This window comes from Carlito syrichta, unplaced genomic scaffold (genome assembly GCF_000164805.1).
Source record: "Carlito syrichta isolate Samal-C Ts95f unplaced genomic scaffold, Tarsius_syrichta-2.0.1 Scaffold66177, whole genome shotgun sequence".
Classification (NCBI taxonomy): domain Eukaryota; kingdom Metazoa; phylum Chordata; class Mammalia; order Primates; family Tarsiidae; genus Carlito; species Carlito syrichta.
Genome location: NW_007010273.1, coordinates 1 through 9,558, shown reverse-complemented (window position 1 = coordinate 9,558; position 9,558 = coordinate 1). Strand labels below are relative to the sequence as shown.

At 40.3% G+C, this 9,558-nt stretch overlaps 1 long non-coding RNA gene across 1 annotated transcript; it reads left to right on the top strand.

Moving 5' to 3' along the window:
- Window positions 1-2,590: 2,590 nt before the first annotated feature.
- On the top strand, window positions 2,591-4,433 carry LOC103253066. The gene is made up of 3 exons (XR_503834.1): window positions 2,591-2,676; window positions 2,775-2,924; window positions 4,368-4,433. It is a non-coding gene; the product is annotated as an uncharacterized LOC103253066 (long non-coding RNA).
- Window positions 4,434-9,558: the final 5,125 nt, after the last annotated feature.

Here is a 9,558-nt window from a genome sequence, read left to right as displayed (position 1 = left end):
GACCAGAACTGGAAATGAAATTTCTCTCTGCCTGTGTTTAAAGAGGTACTGTAGATTATACAAATTTAGGCTGTAGTTGTATTAGCCTTCCTGGCATTCGTAGATAAACGATTAATGGCCTTCTGGTTTTTTTGTGTTTTTTTTTTTTGAGTTGGAGTCTCACTCTTGTCGCCCAGGCTGGAGTGCAGTGGCACCCTCATAGCCACTGCAACCTCGATCTTTTTGCCTCAGCCTTCGAAGTAGCTAGAACTACAGATGCACACCACCACACCCAGCTGGTTTTTGTGATGTAGAGACGAGATCTCACCAAATTGTCCAGGCTGGTCTCGAACCCCCAGGCTCAGGTAGTCCTCTCACCTCGGCCTCACAAAGTGCTAGGGTTACAGACTGAGCCTCCACGCCCAGCTGATTAACAACCTTTTGAGGGCAGCACATTTAGACTGGCAAAGGCCCCAAAATTTCCACCTCTATTATCCAGTAATATAAAGAGTCCAAAGATAACAGTCAGAGAGGACCAAAGCAATAAACTTGAAAGCAATTACTTATGTTTCTGATTACAGCATTTAGTTTACATGGGATTAAATTTACACTTTTTTTATTAAAACAAAATACTTTAGTAATTATATAACAATCACTAGGATAATTATTGCTGATTGAATGGGACAGATAAGCACATAACCAACAAAGTGTCACTGTTTAGTCATCTTTGAGTAGAAAGCACATAAATGGAGCCATGGATTATTCAAACTTGAACTATGCTCATATATCTTAAAATTTACTTTTTGGGAAATCAAACCAAAATTATAGGTAAGGTTAACTGTACCATACCTGGCAAACTAAATTGATGATGATAAAGCAAAGCTAATTGTAACTTATAATTAAAAAGTGATACTGAGAGTAAATGATAACCAGCAGCCAACTTGTTACAGCACTGATACTGAATGTACAACAAACCACTCTCTGGACAGTGCAGAGTGGAGATATTGCAGCCTCTGTTGGAGGTCCTAGGGAAACTGCAGTGACATGCTCAGTGAATCTTAGGAGCACCAAATTTTATTTACTCAGCATCTCCACAAGTAACCTTGTGAACCTTAGTCATAGTCAGAAATTCTTTATTTTATTTATTTATTTTGAGTTGGAGTCTCCATCGCCCAGACTGGAGTGCAGTGGCACACTCACTGCCACCCCAGCACTGACCTGCTGGGCTCCAGCGATCCTTCTGCCTCGGCCTTCCAAGCAGCCGAAACTATAGGCGCATGCTACCATGCCCAGCTAATTTTTTTTTATTTATTGTAGACACGAGGTCTGGCCAAGTTGCCCAGGCTGGTCTCGAACCCATGGGTTCAGCTGGGATTACAGGCTGAGCCACCAAACCCGGCCACTTTTATGATATTCTACATCATTTGCTGCAAAAAATTGAAGCGTGTGTGTGTGTGTGTGTGTGTATAATAAAGTTGATTCATTATCTGACATTTAAGAGGACCCTTTTGTCCTACCAGTAACTGCATATTATATATTGAGACTCTGCTGTGAAGCTATTATAAACTTGTATTTAGTCAAAGAAGTTAAGACCTGTGGTTGTATGGTCTTAAGTGTAACATGCAGGGAGTGAAAATACAGTGGGAAATATTGAGGGCTTGGAGGAAGTTGGTATATTTTGTCTTTTTTAAAGGCTGCTAAAATGATTAAGGAGATGAAGTCATTTCAGTTGAAAGACAGACTAAAAACATCAGACTCATTGGGTAGGTAAGGGAAGCAGTGGTGCCAAAACCTATAAAGGGTATGAGTGTGGCAATCTGACACTTTTTCAAAAAATTACAAAGCATTAGAACTAGAAAGAACCGCTCGAAACTAAAATAGTTGAAAGACCAGATGCCCTGGCTTATAATCCCAGCACTTTAGGAGGCCAAGGCAGGAGAATTGCTCGAGGCCAGGAGTTCAAGACCAGCCTGGACAACGTAGACCCCATTGCTAAAAAAAAAAAAAAATCTTTAAAAAATTAACCAGGCATTGTGGTGCGCACCTGTAGTCCTAGCTACTCAGAAAGCTGAAGCAGGAGGATCACTTGAGCCCAAGAGGTTGGGGCTGCAGTGAGCTATGATCATACCACTGTGCTCCAGCCTGGACAACACAGCAAGATTCTGTCTCTTAAAAAAAAAGAAAAAAAAAAGATGATTGAAAGGTAAAACAAAGTACAGTGATTCTTTATGCAGTAAAAATGTGAACATGGAGAACTCAGTATTCTCTATAAACCCTTAATAAATAGAGACTTCTGGTTTGCATACAGTGAAATTTGAAGGTTTATTTAGGCTATATAAATTTGTCTGTTTTAATGAATAGAATTGTTTATAAAGTATTAACATTTGTTGTCCACACAATAAATTGTTATGTTGCAAAAAAATAAATAAATAAATAGAGACTTAAGGATGGCTTGGGTAAACTGGTGGGTTTATAAGTTATTCAGCGAAATCCTCCCATGGAGATGGTTACTCCTGAACACCCTCTGTCACTTAGGTATACTAAGACATAATGCTTTTATAGAAAGCACTGTTCTTGTGAGAAATGTGTATAACCTATCTTTTTTGTGTTTAGAGATTTTATTCCCTCAAAGTTGCCCCCAAAGTTAAAGCTACAGCTGCACCTACAGGAGCACCTCCTCATCCTCAGGATCTTGAGGTTAGTCCCACTGAGTTGCTCACTGGAACCCATACATGCCTTACTCTTCTTGGTAATACAAAGACATTAATTATGTCTCTACTTTATTTGAAATACAGTTCACCAAACTACCAAATGGTTTAGTGATTGCTTCTTTGGAAAACTATGCTCCTGCATCAAGAATTGGTTTATTTGTTAAAGCAGGCAGTAGATACTAGGACTCCAACAATTTAGGAACCTCTCATTTGCTGCGTCTTGCATCCAGTTTGGTATGTATAAAACTATTTCACTGTTTGGAAATGCTGTGGTATCTTGGTCCTATGAAAAACAAAAATCAATGTCTCTATATTTGCTTCCTTGAGCTGGTGTAACAAATTACCATGAACTAGGTGGCATAAACAAAAGAAATTTACATTCTCACAGTTGTAGAGGATAGAGGTCAAAGTCTAGGGTGTCTAAGACAAGCCAAGGTATCAGCAGGGCCATGATAGCTTTAAAATCTCTAGAGAAGAATCCTTGGCTTGCCTTTTCCTGGCTTCTGGAGCTTGTCCGCAATCCTTCACGTTCCTTGATTTGCAGCCTCTGCCTTTGTTGTCATGTGGCCTTCCTTCTGTCTATGTCCAAATTTCCCTGTTTTTTTTTTTTTGATTTGGAATCTTACTCTGTCACCCAGACTGGAGTGCAGTGGCCGCTCCCAGCCACCGCAGCCTCGACTTGCTGGGCTCCGGCGATCCTTCCGCCTCAGCCTTCCAAGTAGCTGGAACTACAGGCGCGCAGTACCACGCCCAGCTAATTTTTTGATTTATTGTAGAGATGAGGTCTCGCCCAGTTGCCCAGGTAGGTCTCGAACCCGTGGGCTCAGGCAATCCACTCACCTCAGCCTCCCAAAGCACTGGGATTACAGGCTAAGCCACCGAGCCCGGCGAAGATTTCCCTGTTTTAAGGACACCAGTTCTATTGGATTTAGTGCTCACCCAACTCCAGTATGATATCATCTTAAAAACTTAAATCTGCAAAGACCTTATTTCCAAATAAAACTACTTTCACAGGTTCTGGCTAGCCGTGGATTTTTGAGGAGAGGCACTGTTCAACCCAGTACAGTCCCCTAATATAAAATGAGAAAACATACTACATTTGCCACAGGGAAGCATTAAATTTTTATCCATCTGAATGTTGATGTTAGAGCATAAGAAATCAATTTTTAAAAATTTAGTTTAGTTTAGAAATCAGTAAGAAAATTTTAAAAGATAGCCGAGTGTGGTAGCACGTGCCTGTAGTTCCAGCTACTTGGAAGGCTGAGGCAGAAGGATTGCCAGAGCCCAGCAGGTCGAGGCTGCGGGGTGGCTGGGAGCAGCCACTGCACTCCAGTCTGGCAACAGGGTGAGACTCCAACTCAAAAAAAAAAAAAATTTAAAAGAAAAAGTGCTGAAAGCAAATCACCTTTTTCCCCTATATGCAAGTCGTTTTCAAAATAGACTAATGAATTCAGTAAACTTTTGACAGTGGAATTTTTACATAAATATACTTCATGTAAAAACCTGTATGTATGTTTTTTGCTGAATGTTGTCTTATAATTTTTAAGGCTTTTTAGGGCTCACTAGTAAAAGTCCTTTGGAATCTGCTAATTATAGACAATAGATTTTTATATAATGTGATATCTGGCAAACTTGGCATTGAAAAACTACTGAGAAAATCATTCTTTTTTTTTCAAGACTTCAAAAGGAGCTTCGTCTTTCAAGATAACCCGTGGAATTGAAGCAGTTGGTGGCAAATTAAGGTTTGTTAAATAAATGATAGGAAATAAATAATGAAAACAAGCCGGGCTCGGTGGCTCAGCCTCTAACCCCACACTTTGGGAGGCCGAGGTGAGTGGATTTTCTGAGCCCGTGGGTTCAAGACCCGCCTGGGCAACTTGATGAGACCTCATCTCTACAATAAATCAAAAATTAGCCGGCTTGGTAGCACGTGCTTGTAGTTCCAGCTACTTGGAAGGCTGAGGCAGAAGGATCACTGGAGCCCAGTAGGTCGAGGCTGCAGTGGCTGGGAGCGTGCCACTGCACTCCAGTTTGGGTGACAGAGTAGACTCCAACTCAAAAAAAGAAAAATAGTGAAAACACCAGAAAATGCTCCATTGTAAGGTAACTTTTTTGTTATCAAGATGGTTCAGGATTTCTTAAACAGAGCACAAGAAGGAAAAGACTGATGAATTTGACTATACTAAAATGTAAAACATCTTTATGTTAAAATGTAGGAAACTGCCTGGAAGTAGATATTTGCAGTATACAGGCATACCTTGGAGACATTGCAGGTTTCAGTTCCAGACCATGGCGCTAAAGCAAATATTGTAGCAAAGGGAGTCACACAAAATTTTTGGTTTCCCAGTGCATATAAAAGTTGTATTTACACTATAGTCTACTGAGTGTACAGTAGTATTATGTCTTTAAAAATACATACATACTTTAATTTTAAAACACTTTATTGCTTTAAAAAATTGCTGGCAGTCATCTGAGCCTTCACCAAGTCAATCTTTTTGCTGGTGGAGGATCTTACCTTCATGTTGATGGCTGCTAACTAATCAGGGTGGTGGTTGCTAAAGGTTGAGGTGACTGACGGTTTTTTTTGGTTTTTTTTTTTCTCTTTTGTTTTGAGTCAGAGGCTCATTCTGTAGCCCAGGCTGGAGTGCAGCGGCACACTCACGGCCACTGTGACCTCAGCCTGTTAGACTCAGGCGATCCTTCCACCTCAGCCGTCCAAGTAGCTGGAACCACGGGTGCACACCACCATGCCCAGCTAATTTTTTGATTCATTGTAGCGACAAGGTCTCGCCATGTTGTTCAGACTGGTCTCGATCCTTTGAGTTCAGGCAGTCCTCAACTCTACCTTCCAAAGTGCTGGGATTATAGGTGTGAACCACCATGCCCAGTGACACTTTCTTAAAATAAGACAGCAATAAAGTTTGCTGCATTGATTGACTCTTCTTTCACTAAAAGATTTCTTTGTAGCATGAGATGCTGTTTTATAGCATTTTACTCACAGAACTTCCTTCAAAATTAGAGTTAATCCCCCTAAACCCTGCCGCTTCTTTACCAACTAAGATTACGTAAACCTTTATTGTCATTTCAACAATATTCACAGCATCTTCACAGTAGATTCCATCTCAAGAAACTATTCTCTTTCCTCATCCATAAGAACCAACTCATCTTTTCAAGTTTTATTGTGAGATTGCAGGACTTCAGTCACATCTTCGGGTTCTAGTTCTTCCACATCCTCCACTTCTAGTTCTCTTGCTGTGTCCACCACATCTGCAGTTAATTCATCTACTGAAGTCTTCAGCCCCTCAAAGTCATTAAAGGTTGGAATCAGCTTCTTCCAAACTCCTGTTAATGTTGATATTTTGACCTCCTCTTATTTTTTTTTTTTTTTGAATTGGAGTCTCACTCTGTCACCCAGACTGGAGTGCAGTGGCCGCTCCCGGCCACCGCAGCCTCGACCTGCTGGGCTCTGGTGATCCTTCTGCCTCAGCCTTCCAAGTAGCTGGAACTACAGGCACGTGCTACCACGCCCAGCTCATTTTGATTTATTGTAGAGATGAAGGCTTGCCAAGTTGCCCAGGCAGGTCTCAAACCTGCAGGCTCAGGCAATCCACTCACCTCAGCCTCCCTAAGGCGCAGGATTACAGGCTGAGCCACCAAGCCCGGCTGACCTCCTCTTATTAATCAGGAGTGTTTTTAATGGCATCTAAAGTGAGGAAAACCTTTCCAGAAGGTGTTTTTTGTTTTGTTTTGTTTTTTGTTTTTGAGTTGGAGTCTCACTCGGTCACCCAGGCTGGAGTGCAGTGGCACACTCACAGCCACCCCAGCATCAACCTGCTGTGCTCAAGTGATCCTTCCACCTCAGCCTTCCAAGTAGCCAAAACTACAGGCGCATGCTACCATGCCTGGCTAATGTTTTTATTTCGTGTAGAGACAGCCTCACCGTGTTTCCCAGGCTGTTCTCGAGCCTGTGGGCTCAGGCAATCCTCTCACCTCAGCCTCCCAAAGTGCTTCGATTACAGGCTTGAGCCACGATGCCCAGCCTCCAGAAGGTTTTTGATTAACTTTGTCCAGATCCATTAGAGGAATCACTGTCTATGACTGATATAGCCTTACAAAATGTACTTCTAAATAATAAGACTTGAAAGTAGAAATTACTTCCTGATCCACAGGTTGCAGAATGGCTGCTGTGTTAGCAGACTTGAAAACATTCATCTCCTTGTGTATCTCCATCAGAGCTCCTGGGTGACTAGGTACCTTGTCATTGAGCAGTAATATTTTGAAAGAAATCTTTTTTCTGAGCAGTAAGTCTCAACAGTTGGCTTAAAATATTCAGTTGACCATGCTGTAAACAGATGTAGTGTTATCTAGGCTCTGTTACTCCATTTCTAGAGCACAGGCAGAGTAGATTTAGCATAATTCTTAAGGGCCCCAGGATTTTCAGAATGGTAAATGAGCATTGGCTTCAACTTAAAGTCAGCTGATAATGATTTAACTTCTCTCTGGCCGTGAAAGTGCTAAGTGGCATCTTCCAACATGAAGCTATTTTGTTTACATTTAAAATGTGATATTTAGTATAGCTGCTTTGATCAATAATTTAGCTATATTTTTCGGAATAACTTGCTACAACTTCTCCATCAGCACTTGCTGCTTGACCTTGCACTTTTATGTTATGAAGATGGCTTCTTCCCTTAAACCTCATGGACCGACCTCTTCTGCAGCTTCCTCACCTCTCTCAACCTTCATAGAATTGAAGAGTATTAGGATTGTTTTGGATTAGGCTTTGGATGAAGGGAATATTGTGGCTGGTTTGATCTATCCAGACCACTAAAACTTGCTCCATTATCAGCATGTCTCAATTTTTTATATTTTATGTGTTCACTGGAGTAGCACTTTTAATTTCCTTCAAGAACTTTTCTTTTGCATTAGCAGCTTGGCTGTTTGGTGCAAGAGGCCTAGCTTTTGACCTGTCTCAGTTTTCAACATGCCTTCCTCACTAACCTTAATCACTTCTAGCTTTTGATTTAAAGCAAGACATGCAACTCTTCCTTTCACTTGAACACTTAGGGGCTACTGTAGTGTTATTAATTTGCCTAATAACTGTATTATTGTGTCTCAAGGAATAGGGAGGCCCAAGGAGAGGGAGAGACACAGGGAAATAGCCAACCAGAACACAGATTTCTTGATTAAGTTAACCATCTTATATGGACATAGTTCATGACACCACAAAACAATTACAGTATTAACAACAAAGATCACAGATCATAATAACAAAATAATACAAACGTTTGAAATACCACAAGAATTACCAAGTGATACAGACATGAAGCAAGTACAGGCTGTTGGAAAAATGGGGCTGATAGACTTGCTTGACACAGAATTGCCACAAACCTCCAATTTGCAAAAGTAATAACTCTGGAGCACAGTAAAGTGAAACTCAACAGAACAAGGTATGCCTGTACATAACATGCAGAGGATTACTATTTGAAAAAAAATAAAGAACTACAAATCCAAAAAAAAAAAACCAAAGAGAAAATGGATGGGCAAAGGATAGAAACAGGCTGTTCGCAGGAAAAAAAGCCAGAAACACCAATCTTGTAATAACCAGTGATACCATTTCATACCCATCAGATTTTTTACATATCATGTATTGACAGCAGTAAGATGATAGAGAATCTCATTCTGCTAGTAGGAGTATAAGTTGATATGACTTCTTAGAAAAGAATCTGGAAATATTTAGTAATAGTGAAAAACTCACTGTTTTTAATCCATATGTACAAAGGTATTCTTTATCTTTGTAAAGACTGAAATTTACTAAATGTCTTTGAGAAATGGGTAAAGTATGATAGAGTCATATGATGGGACTACTACACAGCAGCTAAAGAACTAGGTCTATATATCAGCATAGCACAACTTAAAAGCAAAATATTCTTGGTGGCTCAGTCTGTAATCCCAACACTTTGGGAGGCCCAGGCAAGTGGATTGCCTGAACCCGCAGGTTCGAGACCCACCCAGGCAACTTGGCAAAGCCTCGTCTCTACAATAAATCAAAAATTAGCCAGGCATGGTAACGCACGCCTGTAGTTCCAGCTCCTTGGAAGGCTGAGGAGGAAGGATTACCAGGAACCCAGTAGGTCAAGGCTGCAGTGACTGGGAGCATGCCACTGCACTCCAGTCTGGGTGACAGTGAGACTCCAACTCAAAAACAAAAACAAACAACAAACAAAAAAGCAAAATATTATGTGGAAAAGCAAGTTTCAAGTTTTTCTTTTATTTTTTGAAGCATGCATTATAATTTTTTAAGCAAAATAATATTATACAGTACTTATGACTGTGATCGTTTCTAGAGGAATGGGAGTGAGTGAGGGAATCGGCCTGGGAAGGATACAAAAAGATATTCAACTTTATCATTCTTTAAATTGTGGCAAAATCTATGTAAACATAAAATTTGGCGTTTTAAAAAGTACACAGTTATGTGGCATTTAGCAACCATTACCACCGTCCATCTCCAGAGCTTTTTTATCTTCCTCACCTAAAGCTCTACTCATTAAACAATGACTCTTCATTCTCCCCTCCCCTCAGTCCTTGGCAGCCACCATTCTGTTTTCTGTCTCTGTGAATTTGACTACACTAGATACCTTAAATAAGTGGAATCAAACAATATTTGCCCTTTTGCAATGGGCTTATTATTTCACTTAGCAAAATATCATCAAGGTTCAACTGTGTTGTAACATGGGACAGAATTTCGTTATTTTTTAAAGTTGAATTATTGGCCATGTTTTAAAAAACATTTTAAAATTTACGTGATTTGGGGTATTGTCTTATTATTATGTATACTTTTTTATTCTTTAGAAAGATTTTTTCCAAAGGA